The following is a 22,698-nucleotide window of genomic DNA, read 5'->3' as shown; positions in this document are numbered from 1 at the left end:
CCTTGAGTACAGTCATACCTCGGGATAAATACTCTTTTTTTTTTTTTTAATAAAATATTTATTGAAATTTCCAAAGTGTTACAACATAAAATAAAAGCAGAAGAAAATACAAAATAAAAATACAAATTCAAAAATAAGGAAAAAAAAGACAGAAAAAAAGAAAACAAAAATACAATTTAAGAACATTTAAAAACAAATTCATTATTCTCGAATCCTCAACTGTCATTACCTTCTTTCTTTGACCTCCTCCTCCTCCCTTTCTTTGTATCCTAGTTATTAATTATCCCAGCAAATCCTTTCCATATTTCATAATATTCTGTCATTACATTACCCTAAACAGTTTTAATCTTATCTTTCTATAAGAAAATAAACCTTAAAGCTTAAAACTTAAATCTTATCCTTACCAACTTCTCATAACCATAATATTCTTTCATAATTCTTTAAACATCTTTACTAAAGCCGAGTAATTTCATTCCAACATTTTTCTGACATTCATCAATTTTATAAAACAGTTCTAATGGTAGAAAAAAGAAATACAAACAGATCCAATCTTCATCCAACGTCCTTTCCTCCTGGTTCCAGGTTTTGTCAGTCCTTATTATCCCATCGATCTGGCCCATTAACCTGGCAACCTTATATCTGAGGCCCTCAAGTCTCTTCCATGTCCCTTTCGCAGCTCTTCTTCATATTTGTAACTGTATTTTCCCTTGTCTCCTGCTCGTGGTAACTCCAGCTTGGCAATATTTTTAACCCTTCTCGACAGATCAGCCCCTTTTCCATATTCAGCACTGAATTCCATATGGTATTTAAAAGCATGTTTCAAAGACCCTCCAAAATTAAGAGCCCCCACAATCCCAAACATCTCACGGCCCATTGCCAGATTTGAAAAGTCCAAACATCCCAGCATAGGGGGGTCAATCCAGCCCCCCATTTCCAAGCCAAACCAAACTTTTTCTTTCCAAATCTGGCTTTTTCCAAGTTCATTTGTCAAATCCGAAAACTCATATTCCTCTTGGGCCTGTTCTGTCAGGACACAATCCTGATTTAATTCCTGGGTGGGCTCCACATATTTTCCCACTGTCTGTTCAAAATTTCCCACTGCCTGTTCAAAATTTCTAGTCAAAGTCATCATCAAATTCACCTTCTCATGTAACTGTTCCAGTAGGGCATTTGTTTTGTAGAAAGCACACAACAAAGCTTTTGAATACATTGTCCTGCAAGGTCAAATGCCTATTCCCATGATTGTAATTGGTAAACAGCTGCCGGCTCCCTGGAGTTGGTTACAGTTTCACAGTCTCCCTCTAAGGGGAAAACTTCTATTTGATCTTGAAACAAAGTTTCCCTTTTTGAGATACTTTGTCAATATTTGTTCCTTTGAAATGCGAAGGGAAACAGTGGAATCACTATGTTTCTCTTCTTTTAGCTATCTGTCAAAAACGTTTGTCTCTGGTCAATGAACTTCAAACGTCAGTCCTGACACCCCGCTCCAGGATCAGGACGTAGGAAAGTTGCTTTACTTTAAACTCACTTTAAACAGTCCAAAAAAGATCCCCCTTCTTCTCCTGCTGTCGAAGGGGGGTTCCACAATTTTAAATGATGAAATCCAATCCTTTAAAAGCGATTTTCTGAGCTCTAGTTTACGTTGTCTTTGCTTTATTCTGTCTACAGAAGAACGGAAGGCTGACTTCCTGTTTAGACCTTCCCGTTCCGTACCAAATTGAAATAGATTTTTAAGATCCAATTCCTTTCTGCTCACAAGTCCCCATCTAATGTCCAGTTGTTCAAAGTCTAAGTACTCACGGGTGCTTATTTTAGAGTCCAAATTGTCCCAGGAAAAAGGCAGCGCTCTCCGGCAACGGCTATGCGGCTTCGCTCCACGGAAATAGCAGTTGACTCACAGCACCGCGCCACTTCCCCCTCTTCAATTCGGAGCCCGTTAGTGGGTTCCTTAGCGAGTTGGGGGGCGCTAAAGGTGCCCGCCGAGTCCCATGGTCACAGGCTTCATCCGCCTGTGATTTTTGAAAGGGTCCCCGCTTCGCCGTAGCGGAGAAGACTCGTTTCCCGCGGAGCTAGTCCCTCCAGTTCAGAGGGAGTCCGCCATTGCCGATGGCGCCACCCCGGAAGTCCTCCAAAACCTGGGATTTATTATGGATTAACACATACCAGGTTTGTCCCTGGTTGCCTTCCAGCTTCTTAGGGCACAGAGTTGTACCAGGAGCCTCCTTGCTTTTTGCAGCTAAGCATTACTTTCTTTTATCTGGGATTCCCAGTAAGAACAATATGGCAGCATCTTGTTACCACACCCTTTGCCTCCATCCATGGGCCCAGTTAGCCATGGTCTCAGAACTCCAGTCCAAGGTGCATTCCACTCGCTTTCCTGCTTTTTGGGCTTCCCATTTCTTTTCTCTCTGGGCTTCCTCCTCCTCACAATTCGTTTTGTCTCTTCCATTTTGTACCCATTGAGTGGTTTTTGCTTTTAACCCTTGCTTATCTGCATTTCCTTTGTGCTGGGCCCCTCTTAGATGCCTTCTGTTGCATTCTGGACCATCTTCAGATCCCTCCTCTGACTGGCTTCTATACCTCATGGTGCACCAGAGTGAAGACAGGTCTTCCTGCAGTATTTAATCTGTGATTATTCATCCTCCTATTCAAATTATTTGATGTGTATACATGAGCAAAGTGAACCAGCCCACTAAAATATTTCCATGCACAAGTGAATTGAGAGAAAAGAAACAAGTTTTAGCATTGCAGAATTTTGAGAGAAAGGTATGTTGATAAACAAAAATTATCCACCTATTGAGTGGAGAATAGTTTGCTTTTATTTGTGGGCTAAAGAAGGGGATATAATCAAATTGTTTTCTTAGCAGTCATTTTCTAAGAAGTTCACATTATAATTCATCAAAAGTTGATTCAATATGTGTAATTGAAAGTTGTACGGTAATTTAAAACACTTTCCTTGCTCTTTTGTGAAGAGTCCAGGCTATATAGATCATTTTAGCATGTAATCTATACATATTTGGTATTTTATGATTTTATCGGTAGATTTATGTGTCGGTAAAATGATGGCTATTATGAGTCTACAACTGTATTTAATTCCTGACTTTATAATATGCATTCACAAATCAATGAACCTAGCTGTCTCTGCACCTGATTCCCAAGCTATTTAGATTCCTGTACTTTGCCCTACATGGCTTTAGTTGTACTTAAAAACAGACATTCATGTGCCAGAATGAGACTGGAGAAGTGCATTGCAATTCACACCCCATTAAAAGCAATGCAGGGTGGGTGCACAACATTGACACTTGGATGTGCATTTGGGTGCTCATCAGATTTACTGCTGTAACCCAGTGGTGGCAGCTGGTCACCATTTTTATTTCCCATTAGTCTCCTGGAAACAATGCTAGATCGACATAGAAATATACAGAAGAACTGTGGGAAATAAAAACAGCAGCCATCATGAAGATTTCCAGCACCATATAGATGTTCTTCTTCAACAATTGCAGGACTAGTCCTCCAACCTTCAAATAAGGTGATGAAAGTGGTCATTTAGGGTCAAGCCTTTCAGCTACATCTTGTTTCTAATACACATGGGAGTAATTAATAACAAAGCTCATATAATTTGCCATTTGCCATTTCACAAAACACAATTTTGTTTTTCTTGTGTTGTTTTGGCTAAAATAACACATTCTGGGCAATCAGTACACCAGAAGAGTTTGGAAGAAGAGTTTGGATTTGATATCCCGCCTTTCACTCCCCTTCAGGAGTCTCAAAGCGGCTAACAATCTCCTTTCCCTTCCTCCCCCACAACAAACACTCTATGAGATGAGTGGGGCTGAGAGACTTCAAAGAAGTGTGACTGGCCCAAGGTCACCCAGCAGCTGCATGTGGAGGAGCAGAGACGCGAACCCGGTTCCCCAGATTACGTGACTACCGCTCTTAACCACTACACCAGGTGGAAAAGAGCCTTCAGCAATGTGTTTCTAGTGCAAATGGTTGTGACTAATACTTGTGGGAGTAGAAGTGCACAAGAATATCCCTATTTTCATCTGTGAAATGATGTAGGGTATGCCATAGTGCAAACTGTTTTTTTGCAATTTTGGTGAGATGTAATCAAATCAATTTACTGAAGCAGCCAACAGTTCCCACAAGGATTGTCCCACATTTACAGCAGGAGCCCCATGATTTTGCCCCATATCCCATTAGGAGGAAGCACATTAGGGGAACAAAGGGCAGTAGCACCCTCTGACTGGCATCTGTTGCATTTTGTGCAATTCTGCCCACCTGCTCTGTAGTAGTATGGGATTAACCAGTCACACTTTATGAGGGCTGAATAGGAATTTGGATGTCCCCTGACTGGCTCTTTGGGGTACATTTTTCCCCTCCTCCATTCTGATGAGGGGTATTGTCAATTTGTCTAGTTGGATTTTGTTTGTGGGGTTTTTTTTGTATTTTTTAGAAGAGTAGACTCCTACAATTACACCAATACAAGGTGCTATTAGGACTCCTTTTTGTTTCAGAAGTGGATTGTAATACAGTGATACCTTGGTTCTCAAACTTAATCCATTCCGGGAATCCATTTGACTCCCGAAAGTGTTCGAAAACCAAGGCGCAGCTTCTGATTGGCTGCAGGAGCTTCCTGCACTCAAGTGGAAGCCGTGTCGGATGTTCGGCTTCTGAAAAACGTTCACAGACCAGAACACTTACTTCTGGGTTTGCAGCGTTCGGGAGTTGATTTGTTTGGCAACTTAGCCATTCGGGAACCAAGGTTCCACTGTATAGCAAGTGGTGGAGAGGCGGGAATAGTTACATGGTTCTTGAGATCCTGGTTGTGGTTCTTTGGATTCCGGACTAGGATGCATTGCAAGGTTGCTGATGCCAGCAGCGCTGCTCTCTTCAGTCTTGCAAGCCGCTACTGCAATATCTTACCTTTGGGGAAGGGGGAAGTAACAGTGGCAGAGGGGGTTGTTCCCAGGCATCCAAAGGAACTCCCCTGGAACTGACCACTGTATACATTACATTTGCAGCTGTGCTACACCTAAAAATGTAAAGTATGGTTGCAAAATGTATAGATGCAGATATACTCATTAAGGCTATTTACAAGCTCCTGTTGAATGCACACTGAATTTCAAACACAAGCTTGTCTTTGGGTAATGTGTAAAGTGGCCCTGAATATAAATTCAGTCACTAATAGAATAGTAGATGTGCATTCAGCATATTGGGGGTTGGGAATGCAATTAATTTGTGTCCCCCCCCCCCCACCAAATATCCTGCATGTGGTTATATGAATCAAACTGTGAATATACAGTTATGCTGAAATATACTGATATGAAACTATGTGTCGGAATAATGCAGTGAATGAACTTTAAAAATACACCTTGCCTCCAGAGATGAATTATAATGGCTAACCCTTTTTTCCCTTTAATTACAATCAGCTTTTTTCTAAATCTATTACACCCCCACAGGTCAAAATGATTTATTTCTCTATTTTTGGACATGTGAGTTCTATTCTACTGTTGCCAGTGAGTGTTCAGCTGTGCCAAAAACTGAGCAGGTTTGTGGTTCCTTTGTAACATCAAAACGAAGACATTTATCATAGAGATTTATCATGGGACAGCCAGCCAGATGGTTTGGGTATTTTAAAAGTGGGTTCTTTGGGTCTTGATCAGATCATGCGATCTTTTAGTTTACAACAACTCCCATCAGCTGCACAGTAAAATTTCCAGGGGTTTTTTTGTTTTGTTTTTTAGTAAAATAGAAAATATTAATATAAGGGCTGCTGTAGCATAGACTGTCATTTTCAGAAAGAAAACCTAGTCATAACCAATTCTACTGATTGTGTTCTCATAATAACATGACCTCCTGTTGCTTTGCAAAGAGGCAATGTTAATTTCAGACGTACTGCTGAAAAGTATGCACAATAAATGACCCTCAAAGGGCCCATTGCAAAATCCTAAATATATTTTCTCCCCTCAAATCAAAGGCTTTTATTCTGCCAGGCCTGCTCAAATTCAGCTGGAAGGAATACTTTCCAAACGCACACAGCATGCTTTGGATTTCTTTGGAAGAGCTTGCTCAGACTTTCAGTATGTTGAACTCATGCCACAGTGTGCTGATCAGTGTAAGTTACTACTTTAAGTTAAAGTGCATTGTTAAACAAGAATTTCCTTTAAGTTCTGCTGCACACAGTTCCAAGGTGTGAAGAATTTAGGAGATATAAATCCCTTTAAAGTAGGACCAGAAACTGGCAGCCATTGGGAAGAATCCAGCCAGAGGAAGTTTTCCAGCTTGCCCAAACACGGGGTGGTAATGAGAAGTGTGGCGTCCTTGGCACTTCCACAACCACCACTGCGTTAAGCTATGGAGTGACAGCAGCCACATAAACATTCTGAGCTAAAACCTGCCAAGCAAGACAAGCAGGGTAGGAGAAAGTAGGGGAAGATCAAGTGTATGGTGCATTGGCGAAACCACCTATGTACTCTGTTGTTTCTCGCTTAGCAGATAATAGTAGCAATCTCTTTTTGTGGTTACAGAGCAGCTCTGTGATCAGATACTGTAAACACCATGGTTAGATGCCCATGTTCTTTCTGCAGTCTGCGTGCCTCCAGAAAACCTTAATAAAGTTCTGGCAGATGTGACGTTTTTCAGGTAGCCCCTTTCCCACTATTACTTGATCCTTATGAAGATGCATGTTGACCTCTTCCCTGTCCAATATGTTACACCATTATTGTATGCTTTTAATGCAGTGACACATGGAGACTAGTCCTCTACAAAGGACAGGTCGATTCCAGAGTGGCCTGCAAAGGGCCCTTCATCCGTCAATAATACGCAGGACTTTTTTTTCAGCCGGAACTCACTGGAACTCTGTCCTGGCACTTTTGCCATTATAAGAGGAAAAAAGAGAGAGAAAACAAGGGAGGTGTACATGGTGAGTTCCAGTACCGCTTTTTCTAGAAAAATAGCACTGAATGTGGGGCAGGAAAGCCTGTGGAGTGGAAAAGCAGGGCCTTTCGGCTGACAACTACTTGCAATGCTGCATTTTTTCTTGAGTGAGCAATAGCAAAATTACTTAGTACTTAGCATGAAGAAGTACTTCAGAATAAATGTTCTAATTGTTTCTTATGGATTATCTCAGAAATTGCAGAAAAAGCAGGATTTTTTATGATAGCACTGTAGGGTTGATCAGTATTATCATTCCTCTATTGATGAAGATAAAGTTTCCCTGGAGGGTTAGTTTGGGAGCAACTTTCACTTTATACAAGACTAGCCTGCATGCTTTAAAAATGTATATTAGTATTAGCTTGACTAGGTGAAGGACGTAGTACAAGTTAAAACACAGGTTTTTAAAAATGTAGATAACTTTCCCAGATATGCCACTACATAGATAGACCTGCATAAATTCACAGATACAGAATGTTCCACAGAGTTAATCACTTGGCAGCTTAATCAGATAATTATATGTAAATTTGTTTATGTATTAATGGGGAGGATAAGTACACTACTCCCTTTGTTCCCTAAGGTGCCTTTCTTCTTACATCTCCTTTGCTGCTGGATCGTGCAAAATAAAAGGGGAAATGAAGAAATAAGGTGGATGAGATGGGAAACTAATGATTCAAGAAATCACACAGCATCGGATAATTCTATTTTGAAATCACAGCAGTGACTCCCAGAGGCGTAAGCTTCCCAAATTACTAGTGAAAACCTCCTTTGACGTATCTAGTACTAGCAAAAGCCCAGAGGCAACCTCCCCGCTCCCCAGTAGTGCCTAATGTTTCCTGAAAAGACAATACTTAGAAAATATTATCTACCTATGCAGTGTTATTTTCCAATTTCTCAAGTCTTTATGGAAGGAAACATCCTTTGTTCATCCTTTGCAAAGAATGATGTTCCTTCAGTACTCAGAGTAGTCCTGGTGTTTGCTAGTCAGAGGGGTTTGCAAATCCAAGAATGTCCTCATTGCTGCCAGACTTTTGGGACAATCTTCACTGTTTGAATATGAGTCTGTGTTTCACACCAGCCAGTCACTGTACAATAAGGGCCGGCCTGCAGCCAGCATGACCTGAGATCAACATAATTTTCAGCTGACTTCAGTTCACTAAAAGCCAGGGTTATGAATTCATATTCTAAAATCACTGTGTCTGAGAATTGTTGCAAGTTTGCCCCAGGTAAACAGATACACATTTTATTATTTCTGGATCCAAAGGCTATGTAAGTTGGGAAAGTGATTTGTGTAATTTCTTTCCTAATATTTACCCATTTTCATTCTTGGAGATGAGCCTTACTATTCATTAGACAGGCTTTTGTCTGTAAGACTTGATGTCTCAGTGCCTGTTAGTGTGTCCTGTGACCAGGGAGAAATTGGGGGGGGGGGGGGATAAGTTGGCCAGCCCAAGAAGTACAAACCCTAGATGAAACAAACTATCCCTTAACATTCAGACATTGACTCATACTATGAACTGGCACAGCCACCCCCATTTTCCCCAGAAGGTTTTAAGGTATCCCGCAAATAGAATAATTCCTCATAATTTAGAAATGATAATGTTCTACCAGTTTCAAAGATTAAAGTTCTTATTCCAAGATTTAAATCAAGATGTATCCCTCACCCGTCTGATTCCACTGGCAGTTTTACAATGCACATGCTTCAATTCCTTTCCACAGATCCAGCTGTGGACTTGAAAGTTACCTTACATTTAGCAACAACAACAACAAAAATGGTCAAAGCAAGAATCTATTGTGAATCCAAGAATACTTCGATAATTTCAAACTGATATATGAAAAGAGTGTTGAAAATTCCTCTTTGCCCTAAGGTTTTTTCCACAATAGTGATTTCAACATATTGTCACTTTTGGAACTTGCAAGATAAAAATTGGATTGGTTACAGTAAAGAATATAGGACCAATTAGTGTAACAAAACCTGATGAATTTGAAATAGATGACTTCTATCTGGTTTCTTTAATCTCAATGCTCTTATTATTGAGGCAAATTTAAGGAGTGTTTTGCTTATGGATTTTTTTTTTCTAAAAAAAAGCTTAATAATTTGTTTTTAAGGGGTAAAAACTCAGAATATCTTGATAACCCTCACACCTAATAATTAATCACCAACGTAAGGAGGTGACAGAAAGTGAGTTGCTATTGCACATATTTATGAGAAGACTTAGTGAACTAGAAATTGCACACTCAGAGGTGAAGGTAAACCAAGACTCTGAGGGGTGGCACAAAACTCTGAAGAGGTAAGTAGCAGGACAGGCTCAGTGGAGTGATATACCATGGAAAAGTAGTCAGTGGCCGAGTGAAGTGTGCCTGCTCATTTTGCCACAGTCTCACAGAATAAGATTAAAAAACAGATTAAGGTTATACATTTTACTGGACCAGAACTTTCCTTAACTCCCCAACATACACTCATCATGAGTTTCCAAAATGTCATCAAATACTTAAGTTTAGTTTCTTCTCTGTGTTTAAACTGGCTTCAAAACAATCATTGGATGCATTAGAAACATTCTCACCTTTTTATAGCCGATGCCAAACCCTTTAGCAACTTGAAGCAGAGTTTGATTTATATTGTGAGTGGAAATGGTTTGCAAAAATAGTAGAATCTGTTACTCTTTCCAGGGCAAAGTATGAATCTGGTCTAGGAAAGGCAAAGTGTACAACCATATATTTAAATAGGGTGGAGGGGGGAAATATCATGGCAATTTAAGAAGATAACTCACTTTAAGAATGTGATCAGTTGATGAGTTGTGACAGGCAATGTCACTTCAAGAACATTCAAATGAGTGAGCTGCAGAGGTCAGACCCAGCAGCTGATTCCAAGATCCTGTTACTTAGCCTAGTAATGGACTGATGTTAACCAGAAGAAAAAAAAGATCTGCAATTATGTGGCTAACCTTAGTATTTAAAGGGAAGGGGGGAAAGTGAAGGGGGGAGGCTTTGAAAAACTTGTAATATAAGAAGGTGATCAAAACAGCCAAAAAGCTTTAGGTTCTTCTTTTATCTCCTGTATATACCCCCCCAAAAAAATCTGTTTAATGATGGAACTCAATAAATTACAAGGCAAAAATAATAAAATGAAGCTGGGTAGAGTTAGTTTATATTCACATATGTTATTTATTTAAAATTTGGATGGTTTTGGAGAACTGCTGACTCTGTGGGTTAAGAAATACTGGTGTCGTTTCTGGAGGGTGGGGAGTCCTTAATGCTTTGCATTCACTTGCATTAATTTGACATGCTGAAAGGGAGCCTGCTTTGACTTAACGGTTTGAAATAGACTAACCATCAGTTCTATCAGAAGAGAAAGTATTTTAGATTTGAGTTATACTTTCTTATTTTAATTGTGTACAGAGCCATGTACATTGATGGCACTGTTTAAATAAATGTTAATAATAATAGAAAAGGTCTGGGAATGCTACTCCATAGCGTACTTCATAATGCGCTATATGTTACCAACTGTGTGTACCTTTTATGTGTATTCTGGTGCCTATCTATCTGTTCAGTTCTTAAATTAATGGAGGGGTGGTTTGCAAACCCTTTTCCTTTGGGGAGCCCTTTCTACATTGATTCATGTGCTGAGGACCCACACACATCAACCATAGAACCCATGTCATAAAGGCTTCTTTCTCTGGCATATACCAGGACACACTCATGGAGTGCATTTGGGCTTGTTGGCCTTCACTGTTTTCTTGCTTAAATGGACACTGTGGCATCAGATCTGCTTTCCATCCTCTTGCAGGATGCCCCTTGCAAGGGATAAATCAGTACTGGTGAGCACAGAGTCTTTCAGAGATATTTGTCCCCCTTTCTCATTTTATTAAGAAATTCCCGATTTCATATGATAAACCCCAAAGTAGTCCAGATAAGAACAGAGTTTTGAAAAAGACTATCACTGGGCCATCTGTAATGCAGGTACTCTTGAACATTGTTAATATTTGAGGTTTTCTGGTTTTAATTGTTCATTAGGCGCCTTCTCCAACCTGATGCCCTCCATATGTTGAGCTATAACCCAGTCATCCATAGTATTATATTTATTACTATTGATTAAATTTATATACCACCCTTCCTCTGAGAATCACAGGATGGTTTACAATATAAAAACACAAAAATTATATAACATAGTAACCAACAAAACAATGACCCCACCATCCCTAACTGTTGGCCATGCTTGCTGAGGCTGATGAATTTTCAGCTGCCTCATCCATATTTGTACCCTATTATGGACCATTTAAGCATTTTCATCCTGCTCTGCAACTAAATAATGGTTTCATGCCACCTTATGAATGCTGTTAAGTAACTGTCTCTGTGCCTCAGGCTTATGATCAGACTTTTTGCGGACTTTTTCCAGTTATATGTTTGTTTCATTTCTGAATCACTTCCCAGGAAACAAACACTGCTGCTTTTCTGTTGTAAGCTACATGTGGAACTCCAGTTGAATTCTCACACAACCAGAGACATTGCCATCTTAAGTACAAACATATCCACATTTGTTGGTGTGACATACCCGAGTGGGTAGGGAAGGGACAATTCTGAGCATGTAGTTTTAAAATAATTTTTCCCTGACCAGTTTTGTTTCATTTCAGTCCTCTTTCTACATTAATAGCCTTTTAAAAATCAGCTGTAAGCTGCAGAAACAACAGCACAATGAGGCTTTGTGAGGGCTCTGATCTGTTGTTAAAGGGGGGTGTTATTAAGATGGCGCTTTGACTCTCCAGAATCATCCCAATTCAACATTATTGACCCCCCCCCCCAAGCTGATGCTCTCTCCTACTCTTCTCCCATTTTCAAGGGGGGGTGCAAAATACAACTGAATGTGAACACCTGTGTTGAATAATGAGGCACCAATGCAAATCCTGGACAACCTTCTGAATTCAAGGATGAAAGCCAATTTGACACCCAATTCAAGGAGACCAGGATAAATATAAAACACAATTCCATGTGCCCTCCTCCTTGAAGAAGAAGACATTGAAATAAGATTTTTGCTCATTCACACAGTCAGGATACCATTCTGTGTTTCATGTTTGAACTCCCCATGGACCCATACAGTCTATTTTCAAGGGTGCTGGGACAAATGTAAAATGCCCCTCAGTGCAATGTATGACTTGAAGAATAAGAGACTACAGCCATATTTGATATACTTGACTATGTCATTTTAAGACATAATTTTCATTGGCAGTTGGGATACTTGCTTGGCCACCCACCCCACCTGTACACACACATCTGTTTTACTGGGGGCAAAGATGAAAGATGCAAACAAGATTATAAAGTGAAACAAGACCTTTCAGACCCTGCATTTTACTAGTGCTCATTTGATTTATTGACAGTAGTCATCTGTTCCACTGGGAAGCTGAATGCTTTCATTATTAAACTATATTTAGAGCAGGATACTTTGGAGACTGAAGTGGTCAGTGATGCTTGGCCTTAGCATGATGACAGATGATTTACCAGTGGATGAAAAACATGTTTCATCAGCTGGGTTCATCATTGCTTTTATAACGTACTGCTAGCCTTGCAGATTTTTCCAGGGAACATAAAGCAAAATAAAGCTCTAGAGCAGAAATTAGGTGCCTGTGGCCCTCCAGATGGGTTGGGCTACAGCCTCTGTCATCAGTCTTGATAGGCCTTGCTGTCTGGGGCTGATGGGAGCCTAACATTTGAAGAGCCACAGGTTCCTCTTCCTTCTCTTGGGACAGTGATGGCTCCTTCTACTCTTCCATATAAACCGACCCAGACCCTACAATCATCATCTGAGTCACTTCTTCATGTGCCACCTCCTTGAGATGTCCAGACGTCAGCAATGTAAGAACAGGCCTTTCCAGTGGTAGCTCCCCTCTTGTGGAATGCTCACCCCAGGGAGGCTCACCTGGCACCTTCATTACATATATTTAGGCACCAAGCAAAAACATTCCTCTTCTCCCAGGTCTTTGGCTAACTAAACAATCTCTGACCTTTTAAATTGTGTATGGTGGGGATGGGGCTATTGCTTTTGTTTGTTATTACGGTATGTACCGGTATTTTGTGTTTTTATATTGTAATCCATCCTGTGGTTTTTGGATGAAGGGCTCTATAGAAATTTAATTAATAAATAAATAATATTTCACATCAGAGAATGTTGGTTGAGGCAATGGCAAGACAGTCCCTGAAGCCTATCCTGTCCGGAAAGGTGACGGTAGGGAGGTCCCTCCTTGCCTCAGAATTCCAGACACATGAGGAATCCTCTCCAGGTTTTTCCTCAGTGTGTGACCTGCATGCTAGAGATTCGCAAACAATTACTATTCTTATCAAAAGGGTTAGTTTTAGTGATTGCTTCCTACATTCCTCATGAAGCATTTGAAACCAGTGGGATACATTTTCTTGACATATTTTTCTTGCCCCAGTCAGTGACATGTGTTCTGCCCTTCATAAAAGAACATGACAAAATGCCTTCGTTACACATAATACTCACTATAGCCAAACATACTGAATATGATTGTGGGGTGGGGAGAACCTTTTAAAAATGTTATATACCTTTTGTGCTTAGCCTGCACCTTAATATGGACAAAAAAGTCCCGCTTTGGCCTCCCAAGTATTTTGTGTCATCCCCTTTTGGTTGTGGCCTTTTTGGCACAGGTTTCTTGTTTTCCCAAAGGCTGTTGCTGCTCATTTTCATTTTATTTTTGCCCAGCACCCATTCTCTGGAGATCGTCCCAGCTGTGTCTGCACTATGGGTGATATCAGCATTGTCATGTTGTCCACATGCATTATAGCTAGGTGGGTGACACCTAGTCACGTATACTTCACAATTCAGCCAAATGTATTGAATGCCTTACATTCCATAGTTCATCTAAAACACAGGGACCTGAAATTGCATGCCTGGCCTTGTTAGCTTCAAAGTTACTTTGACTATATATATATATATATATATATATATATATATATATATATGGTTTCATGGTTTGGGGCATGCCATTAGCATTTGTTTCCTTTTTAGTCCTCATATTTCCTTAATAAAATGGCTTTGAGGCCCGAGGGGGTGACCTTTTCCTTTGTGTTCCCATCAACAAAATTTCATGTAGTCACTTTAAAAACTACATATGTAGCTTTTTCCTGTTCACATTCCACATCTTGTTCTCTCTACTGTTGCTGTCGTTCATTGGCTTTGTTCTGCCTGTTTGCTTGCCAAGGTCTGTGCTGTGAAGGCTCTTTCCTTCGTTCCAAGAGGCCATCACTGCACAGCAAAGTTTAAATAAACAGCTCATTTTATTAGACAGAGATTTATGGCTTTCAAGGGTTTTGTTGTTGCAATAACTGACTGGCTGGTTTTGCTGCTTGTCTAATCAGCCAGTACGGGGACACAATTTGCAAAACCTTTCTCCCCAAAATTGATACGTTTGGTCGGGTTGTTTGCCTCTTCTTCCTCAGCTCAGCATCAGCAGGAGACGCACACACACAAAATCGTTCCACTTTTATAAGAGACAGGCAATATAGCATTTATGATGAAGACATCCCTTCAAATTACATAATTTAAAAATGTAACAAACTAAACCAGGGACTATGATTAATCACAACAGTTGCAACTAAGCTGAAATGACATGTGTTATTTAGTGTTTTAAAATATATATAGATTTCAAAAACAGGTCATTATTTAAGATAAACAAATGTAGGTAACACACCCCACTCATGAGTTCAAAGCACAACACTTTGTCTCTAGAAGGAAGAGATGGAAATTTCAAAAACCCTTTGAACTCCACATGTACCCCTCAGTTTCCTTTGCCTCACTCCCAAAGCTGACAGCAGGAATAAAATTTCATTATATTCACATTGGAATATGATTTTTTAAATGGCAAAGCCCCAACTCCTAGTGATAGTGGTAGGCTTGCTGTTTGGGTGACATCATAATTGAGAAGCCACACTGCAGAACAAAACAAGTCTGACCAAACTTTGTCAGCTTGCAGGCATTCCAGGGAGGATGGATGATTTCCTCCTACCAATGTTGTGATCAGTCACACCTTTCCCACACATTCAGCAGCATTACAAAGATGCCCTCTGGTGTCACTGGCAACTTCTGATAGTAAGCACCAGTGCTTCCCACGTTGCAGTATCTAAGATATGGATTATAGGGCTGGCTGTGTAATCTTTGTCAGGCTTTGGTGTCCAACTTGGGAAGCGGAACTCAGACTTCATACAGTACTGATTTCCTGTGGGGGAGCATCCGTGTTTACTGTGGGTTAAGGGTTGGGCACTTGGGCAGGGAGAAGACTTACAGTAAATGGCCATAGGGCTTATTGTTGCCGACTGGCACATCCACCACTCCTTGATGAGCCAGACCTTCAAGCATCTCTTCACTCTGAGCATCAGTTCCTCCAGATATTAGGAAGACACTCTTCTGACCATGGGTTCTCTCTCACACACACTTCCCTCCTCCAGATTCCTCAAGAGTCATTTTTCCCTCCTCTCCCACTCTGGCGAGGATCTGTTCCCCTTTCTTCTCAGTACCCCTGACTGGGTACTCTACCCTACTTCTACTCCAGCATCTGGATCTCTCTCAGGCTTCCCTGGTGTGGTGTTATCTACTACGTACTCCGCTTTGCCTTCAGGCCGCTTTTTTCACTGGCAAAACACATGTTCAAAGCAGGGTGAGGAGGCAGTGGGCGGGAGATGAATGTAACCACATTTGTATTAAATCTGTTTATAAAACAACATGCAATTACAGTTTGAAGGAATGACAACAATTAGCAGAACAAAATTTGAATTACGGTATTGTCTCTTGATTTGAAATATGCTTAACCTTAATTTATCCAGCACCAAATCTCTCTGCAACCAATTTAAGAGCTGCCCTATGTCCCCCTGCCTCAGGGTCCCAACACTGGCCCTAGCAGGACTCTGGTTCAGAGGATGCACCAACTACCTCCTCCTACACCGAGGATGATTTCCCTACAGCCTTTCCTGCTCCACAGCCACACAGGAACATGCAGCTGCAGAATAGGCCACAGATTCTTTAAATATTGCAAGCAGCTCTTGGGGGGAGGGGACAGAACCACAGGAAAATCAAATCCTGCCAGGTTCTTCAGATGACTTTATATCTTTGCTGACACAACTTCCCCAACTCGCCTACAGGTGGTTGACCAGAACTGCCTGGTCTCACCTCAGACTGGTTCTCAATGGTTTTTAGCCATGATGGCTATATTCTATGTCCTGTATTAGAGGCACTATGACCTTGAATATCAGTTGCTAGGAACTGCAGGTAGGGAGAATGCTGTAGCAGCCAGGTCCTGCTCTTGGACTTCCCTTAGACGCCTGGTTGGCATCAGTGAGAACAAGATGCTAGGCTAGATGGGCCATTGGCCTAATCTAGCAGGACTCTTCTCATGTTGTTATAACTGCATCTGAAGCAGAGCCCTGAACTCAGCTAGCCAGATCACACAGACAGGAATTGGGTTGATGTATAAATGGACTGGTAATCAAATACAATAGCATACAGAAATGCTTATTTCACTGGCAAAAACACATAAGAAACTGATGATGGCATTTGCATTTGGATCCATTCTGCCATGGAGCCACTGTGAGGTAGACAATATAATTTTGTTGTAGTTCAAGGGAAATTTGAGAGCATCTGTAGCTGTCCTTGGTAAACATGGAGCACTGGAGTATATATTGTCTGCGAGTTTTTAAGGTTACTATAAAAATGTATATGCAGGACTAATAATTATGTTCTTTAAGATGACTTAGACTTTCAAATGGAACAAGGGGGAGATTTATTCAATAACAACAAGAAAAAAAGAAAAACTTGAATGTTAGGAAATAGGTTAACACGTATTGGACTGTTAATTCACACTTTCTGAGCATTCCACAGTGAAACTGAGACAATATCATTGCCAGTTAACTGCCTATTATTATTTTTTACAGTATCCCTTCCATTATCTTTGTTTCCTATGGCTGCTGCTCCTTGCTGAGGGGAAAATGAAAAGAAGAACATCAAAGAATAATCTGTTCTGTGTTATGCCAGTAGTTCAAAAAGACACAGTTTGACTGTCAGTTTAAGCAGTAGCATCAGTACAATGGAAAAACTAAAATGTGGGTACTGAAGGAAACTGAAAGAAGGAAAACCATGCTTTGGAAACTTGAATTGGAAGAAGTCAGTGACTTACAGATTTTAGGTTAAACATTGTAGGGGGCAATTGGGGATTACAGTTACTTTCTTCCAAACCAGGGAGAAGAAAGGCATCCATTAATGTTTTCATACCATTTTGATGTTCTTAGACTTTGAGCTTTAAGGACATGATGTCTACATTGTCAGCCATGTAACCCCTACCCAGTGCATGGGATCCTGCAATATGTTCTACAGTGAGACATAGATATGGTCCCTTGAGCCTTATTCTTCTCTAGTTTGGACTGAGTGCATGCTGCAAAACACGCATTCAACTCCCTTATAGCAGCAAATTGCAGAAGAGAGACTCAGTTGTGGTATGGAAGCCTTTTGTGATCTTCACTGATAAACTTCCAATGAAACCTGGGATTCCTTGGAATACAGTTGAAAAACTACTACTACTACTACTGTTGTGAATGCAGTGTTTCATCTAGAGGTGAGGTTCAGATCCATATTCACTCAAGGAGCTTGGTGGAAGGCTGACCAGGTAACTGTAATTTGTGCAATGCTCTCTCCAGGGAGGCTCACCTGGCGCGCCTTCATTACAGGTATTTAGGTGCCAGGCAAAAACAGTTTTCTATAACCAGGCCTTTGGCTGGTTAACACTATGACTTTTTAAATGTGTTTGTGGGAGGGGGGTTAATGGGTTTTTAAAATGTAATTTGTTTTCTCATCTTGTATTTTTATGTTGTGAACCACCCTACGATCTTCGGATGAAGGGTGATATAATGATGATAATAACAATAACAATGTAACTCTGCCTAATCTTAATCTACACAAAAGGTACATAAATTACTGAGCTCAGAGTTACAAACTTTGTACATTGCAGGAGTTTAGGAATTTATAAATAATGAAAGTCTCTTTTCAGGACCCATCTTTTGGTAGGCCCACCCACAAAAACATTGTCCTTGCACCAAAGCCATAATACAATAGAGTACACCTCATAGGACTCAGTGCTTAATCCTGAACCAGGTACCTGAAGGAATTTAGCCAAAAGAGATTCAGCTTGTGTGCCACAATTTGACTTTGATGAAAGGAGGATACAGCAGGGAAGTTAGCTGTGGTAAAACCTAAGCCTCATAAAGGATAGGCCAGGGCATTCTGTGTTACCCCAGTAAGGGCTTTCAGGTAGAGCTTGCTCACTTACCTATCTGAGCACCTTATTGCTGTTCCTTGTATGGGCTACAGCGTTCACATTTTCCCCTCATCCATTTCCTTGTGAATGATACAGGGACATTCACTATACAGTGGGTATGCTCAGATTATAGTACATGTGGGGTTCTAGTGCATATTATACTTTGGCAAACTGCTTATGCAAAATGCTAGGAGTAGTTTATTTTGTGCCTCCTGTATCGTGCACGTTACACAAAGAAACAAAATGCCAGGATATACTGCGTGCAAAATGTTAAGCTCTGAAAAGTTACGGCCTTTGAGGCAGAAGCGCGTTACTCTCATGTGAGCCAGTGTGATGTTGGGTCTTAGCTCACCTTTAGCTGCAGCCAAGCAAATAATATGTACTGAGCACTCTATCATGTACCATTATAATTAGCTCTGTCAGGTCTTAGCCCTGCAACCCTCATGCAGATAATATGATAATATGTCTTCATAACCAAGTGACCTTACATGCACAATATTTCTCCCCTTATGAAGATTGCATGTCAATAAAGTAATTGAGTCTCAGAGGCTGGAGCGAGTGAAGATTTAGATGATTGGACTTTCAGGGCAGTGATGTATGACCGTTATTATTCTACTTGTCAGGGAGCTGCATACGAGCGAGGATGGTCAGAAGATGGCAAGGATGAAGGGTTGTGTTTCATTAAAAAAAAAATATTGCTGTTAATCACCACTCCATTCTTTTCAAAGTCACTGAGAAAAGAAACTCCTTTTCATTTTAGCCCTGGAAGGGAATTCAGACACAGGGGTTTTTCAAAGCCAGTGGTACTGCAAGTCATCTAGTTTGGTGAACCTGGATCAAGACCGCTATTTATTTTTTAAACTGAGATGCGGGGAGTTGTTTAATGCCAAGAGTCCGTATCCGTGTCAAGTACCATCTTAAAGAATTATGGATTTGTGTTTGTGGGTGAAGGTTTGAATTGGGAAGGGTACCTGTCAGGCATAGATCTCCTGCCATGTTGCGGGGGGGGGGGGAGGACAGGTTGTTGGGACCAAGAAAGGCTGGGGAGTGGGGCAAAGTGAACGTGAGGAGGAGCAGAAATCAAGTGGAGCAAGGCAAAGCATAATACTGCAGCATGGAATAAACATTGAGAAACTGATGAGCCGTAGGTTCAGGGCAGATGAAAGAAAGTACTTTACATAATGCAAAATTAACTGATGTGAATCACTGTCACAAGATGGTGTGGTGCAGACTAGCTTAGATGGACTGAAAGGGATCCAAGAACTTCATGTTTGCCAATTGATATCAACATGGTGCACAAAATCTACATGGTGCACATGCATGCAAATAAACAAACATGGACACATCAGTGATCTTTAACCAAAAGGACAAATGCCCTCTTTCTGCATGTCAAGGCCCCGAGTCCTCCCCCATGTGTTGAAAAATAAAACACATGGACACCAGTATTTTTGGTTAATGGGATAATTAAGGCCACAACTTTATTGGTTACAGAATGTGAGTGGTACTGGCTTAGGCACTGGTATTGAACTGACTATAGCTGACTCCTGCCCACCATGCAGGTAGTCCAGTAAGGGTCAACCACCAGTAGGGGGAACCCTGTTGGTGTACATCATCTGAGAGCTCCCCCGATGGGGTCATGGCATGGCCCTAGCCCATACCCGGGCTTTGGATGAGATCCACACCCCCGGATCCATTTAATGGAATACCCTTAAAGAGGAGGGGCAGGTGATGGCCACAACCTCCCCTCCCATAAACCAGTTTTTACCAGTGCCTAACCGCCATACCTTACAAAGTTGTGACGATTGCTATGAGGTTGGCGAAAACCACACGGCTGATGCCGATTTGCCAAGTGGAAAAATTCCTACCAGGCCCCCTCAACAGGTGACCAACCGTATTCCATAGCAAGGTCAATATAGCAAACCCATAAAAAAGGGCAGGAGGGCGGGAGATCCAGGGAAGCCAGATGAAGAACCCCTGGCCGTGCGGCTGTTTAAATACAGCAAGCCATGCCCCCCCCCCCGGCCGACCTGGCTGCAGCTCTCTGTTTGTGCCGTGGTGTTGTGATGTGTGAACTAGTTTGATCCCAAAATGGATCAAGGGGAGAAGAAATTGGATCCTGGCTTTTGTTAATAGATTGTCTAAGCCCAGAGGTGTATTTTTAATGAGTCAATTTAAATACGTAATGATGTTCCAGCCTACTAGCTTCAAAGCTATATTTTGCCTAAATGTTCAAACAGTTTCAATAAACAAGAATGGAGCACCAATAAAAAAATCAGGTACTGGTGGGCTAAAATATTTCTGCTTGCACAGATTTGACTAGACACTTGTAGTACTTGATACATTTATAGAATCGTAGCTCACATAATTGTAGAGTTGGAAGGTACCCTGAGGATCATCTAGTCCAGTGATGGCCAAACTTGGCCCTCCAGCTGTTTTGAGACTACAACTCCCATCATCCCTAGCTAACAGGACCAGTGGTCAGGGATGATGGGAATTGTAGTCCCAAAACAGCTGGAGGGCCAAGTTTGGCCATCACTGATCTACTCCAACCCCCTGAAATGCAGGAATCTCAGCAAAAGCAGCTAGGCCTATGCAGAGCTTGTCTCAGGCCCAGAGCAGGAGTCTTGTTAAAATAAAGTCATAAACTCAAACTGAGTAAGTCTGGCAGGCCGTTGGTGCCCCCCCCCCAGTTTAACCCTCCATGGCCCAAGGGTAAGTGTACCCAGCTGCTCCCCCATGGGCCTGAAAGCATCTGTGACCCATGGCCATCCAACCTCTGCTTAAAGGCCTCCAATGAAGAAGAGTCCACCACCACCTTCTGAGGGAGTCTGCTCCACTGTTGACCAGTTCTTACAGGACAAGCCCATTCTGATATTTCCACTTACTCCCACCTCACAAAATTGTATTTTCTTCTTGTAAATTTGCCATAGGATGTCATAACTGCTGGAAACATGTACATTGACAAAGCATAGTTTCATGTTTAAACAGCTTTAAATATGTGCAAATGCAGTATATTTCTTTATGTCAGCGTAAGCTGTTCTTATTTTGTTTCATGTCACACTGACAATACTTTGCAATATAAATTAAGGGAAATAATTCAAAGCATCATTTTGTTTAAAAATTGTGGCATGTTTTATCTGTTCACTGGACTTTTAAAAAACGCTTATTCTATTTGCAGTTCTGTATGGTGAAAATATTTAATATACAAGGGGAGCTTGGGTTATTATATAAAGGAGCTTATTGTTCATTTAGGGAGTAAAACATTTTAATTGGAAGTACATCTCTCATAAGGAACTGGCCTTAGAAGTCTTTAAATCTTCATGGTTAAGTAACTGACTGAGATATAGCAGCCTTGAAGCAGAAAAAGCCTATCATATCACTTTTGAGCGTACACATTAAGGTGGCAATTTATTATATGAAATTAGCAGCAGCATCTTTTCAAGACTGGCTGGTGATACGAATGGCTCCTTTGGCACAAACAATGGGAAGGATACAGCGTCAAACCAGTGCATTCTAGAATAATGATAGACAACATCTTGTTCTCTGACTATTGCATCATAATTAGAACATGATATGGGGATGCGGGTGGTGCTGTAGGTTAAACCACAGAGCCTAGGACTTGCTGATTAGAAGGTTGGCGGTTCGAATCCCTGTGACAGAGTGAGCTCCCGTTGCTCGGTCCCTGCTCCTGCCAACCTAGCAGTTCGAAAGCACCTCAAAGTGCAAGTAGATAAATAGGTACCGCTCCGGCGGGAAGGTAAACAGCGTTTCCGTGCGCTGCTCTGGTTCGCCAGAAGTGGCTTAGTCATGCTGGCCACATGACCCGGAAGCTGTACTTCGGCCAGTAAAGCGAGATGAGCGCCGCAACCCCAGAGTCAGTCACAACTGGACCTAATGGTTAGGGGTCCCTTTACCTTTACCTTTTATGCAGGGTCACTGCCTATTTGTGTACCATACAGTCTACACAGAAGGAATGGGGTGTTCCCCATCAGACCTTTTGACAGACAGGCAGTAGGAGGCCTCTGGAATGGTCAGCCTAGTTTAAAAACTAAGTGCCTAGTCTCCTCCTATTGCCCATTCAACAGAGCAGTACCTACTGATGTAGAGATGTCAGCTTCCAGTTGAAACCTCTTGTTTCGGTACGTGCAACTGCCCTCCATTCCAGCCTGGTCCTGGCAGTGACACACCTAAGATGTGTGTTGAAAATACTGAACCATAGTGTTCTTCAAAAAATGCTAGAGTGATGTGATTTATTTCATTGATATCATTTCCCCCCCCCCCCAAATCTCCTTTAGGTAGGTGATGATGAAATTAAGTTAGCTTCCCATAGGAATTCATCTAAGAGATAGCATATCTTGCTCACTTATTTGGATTTAGCAGACAGCTGTGGTAGGCTTTGGAGCTGGGGAAAGAAAGAGAAAAATACAGTTATCACAATGTGGCTTAGGAAAAA

The 22,698-nt window shown here is 41.3% G+C and overlaps 1 protein-coding gene and 1 long non-coding RNA gene across 3 annotated transcripts in view; both read left to right on the top strand.

Annotated features, from left to right (window-relative positions):
- LRMDA (leucine rich melanocyte differentiation associated) overlaps positions 1-22,698 on the top strand; it is a 755,532-nt gene that overhangs the window by 658,864 nt on the left and 73,970 nt on the right.
- On the top strand, positions 2,695-19,029 carry LOC308478272. 2 transcript variants are annotated; one of them, XR_013987007.1, is made up of 6 exons: positions 2,695-2,766; positions 6,531-6,645; positions 6,844-6,925; positions 7,517-7,671; positions 16,870-17,546; positions 18,869-19,029. It is a non-coding gene; the product is annotated as an uncharacterized lncRNA (long non-coding RNA). The 2 variants fall into 2 exon arrangements; XR_013987008.1 differs by lacking the exons at positions 16,870-17,546; positions 18,869-19,029 and adding an exon at positions 8,656-8,847.

This window comes from Podarcis pityusensis (assembly GCF_964106645.2).
Source record: "Podarcis pityusensis genome assembly, chromosome: 5".
NCBI lineage: Eukaryota > Metazoa > Chordata > Lepidosauria > Squamata > Lacertidae > Podarcis > Podarcis pityusensis.
Note: the sequence above shows the minus strand (reverse complement) of the source record. Positions and strands in the feature narration are given on the sequence as shown.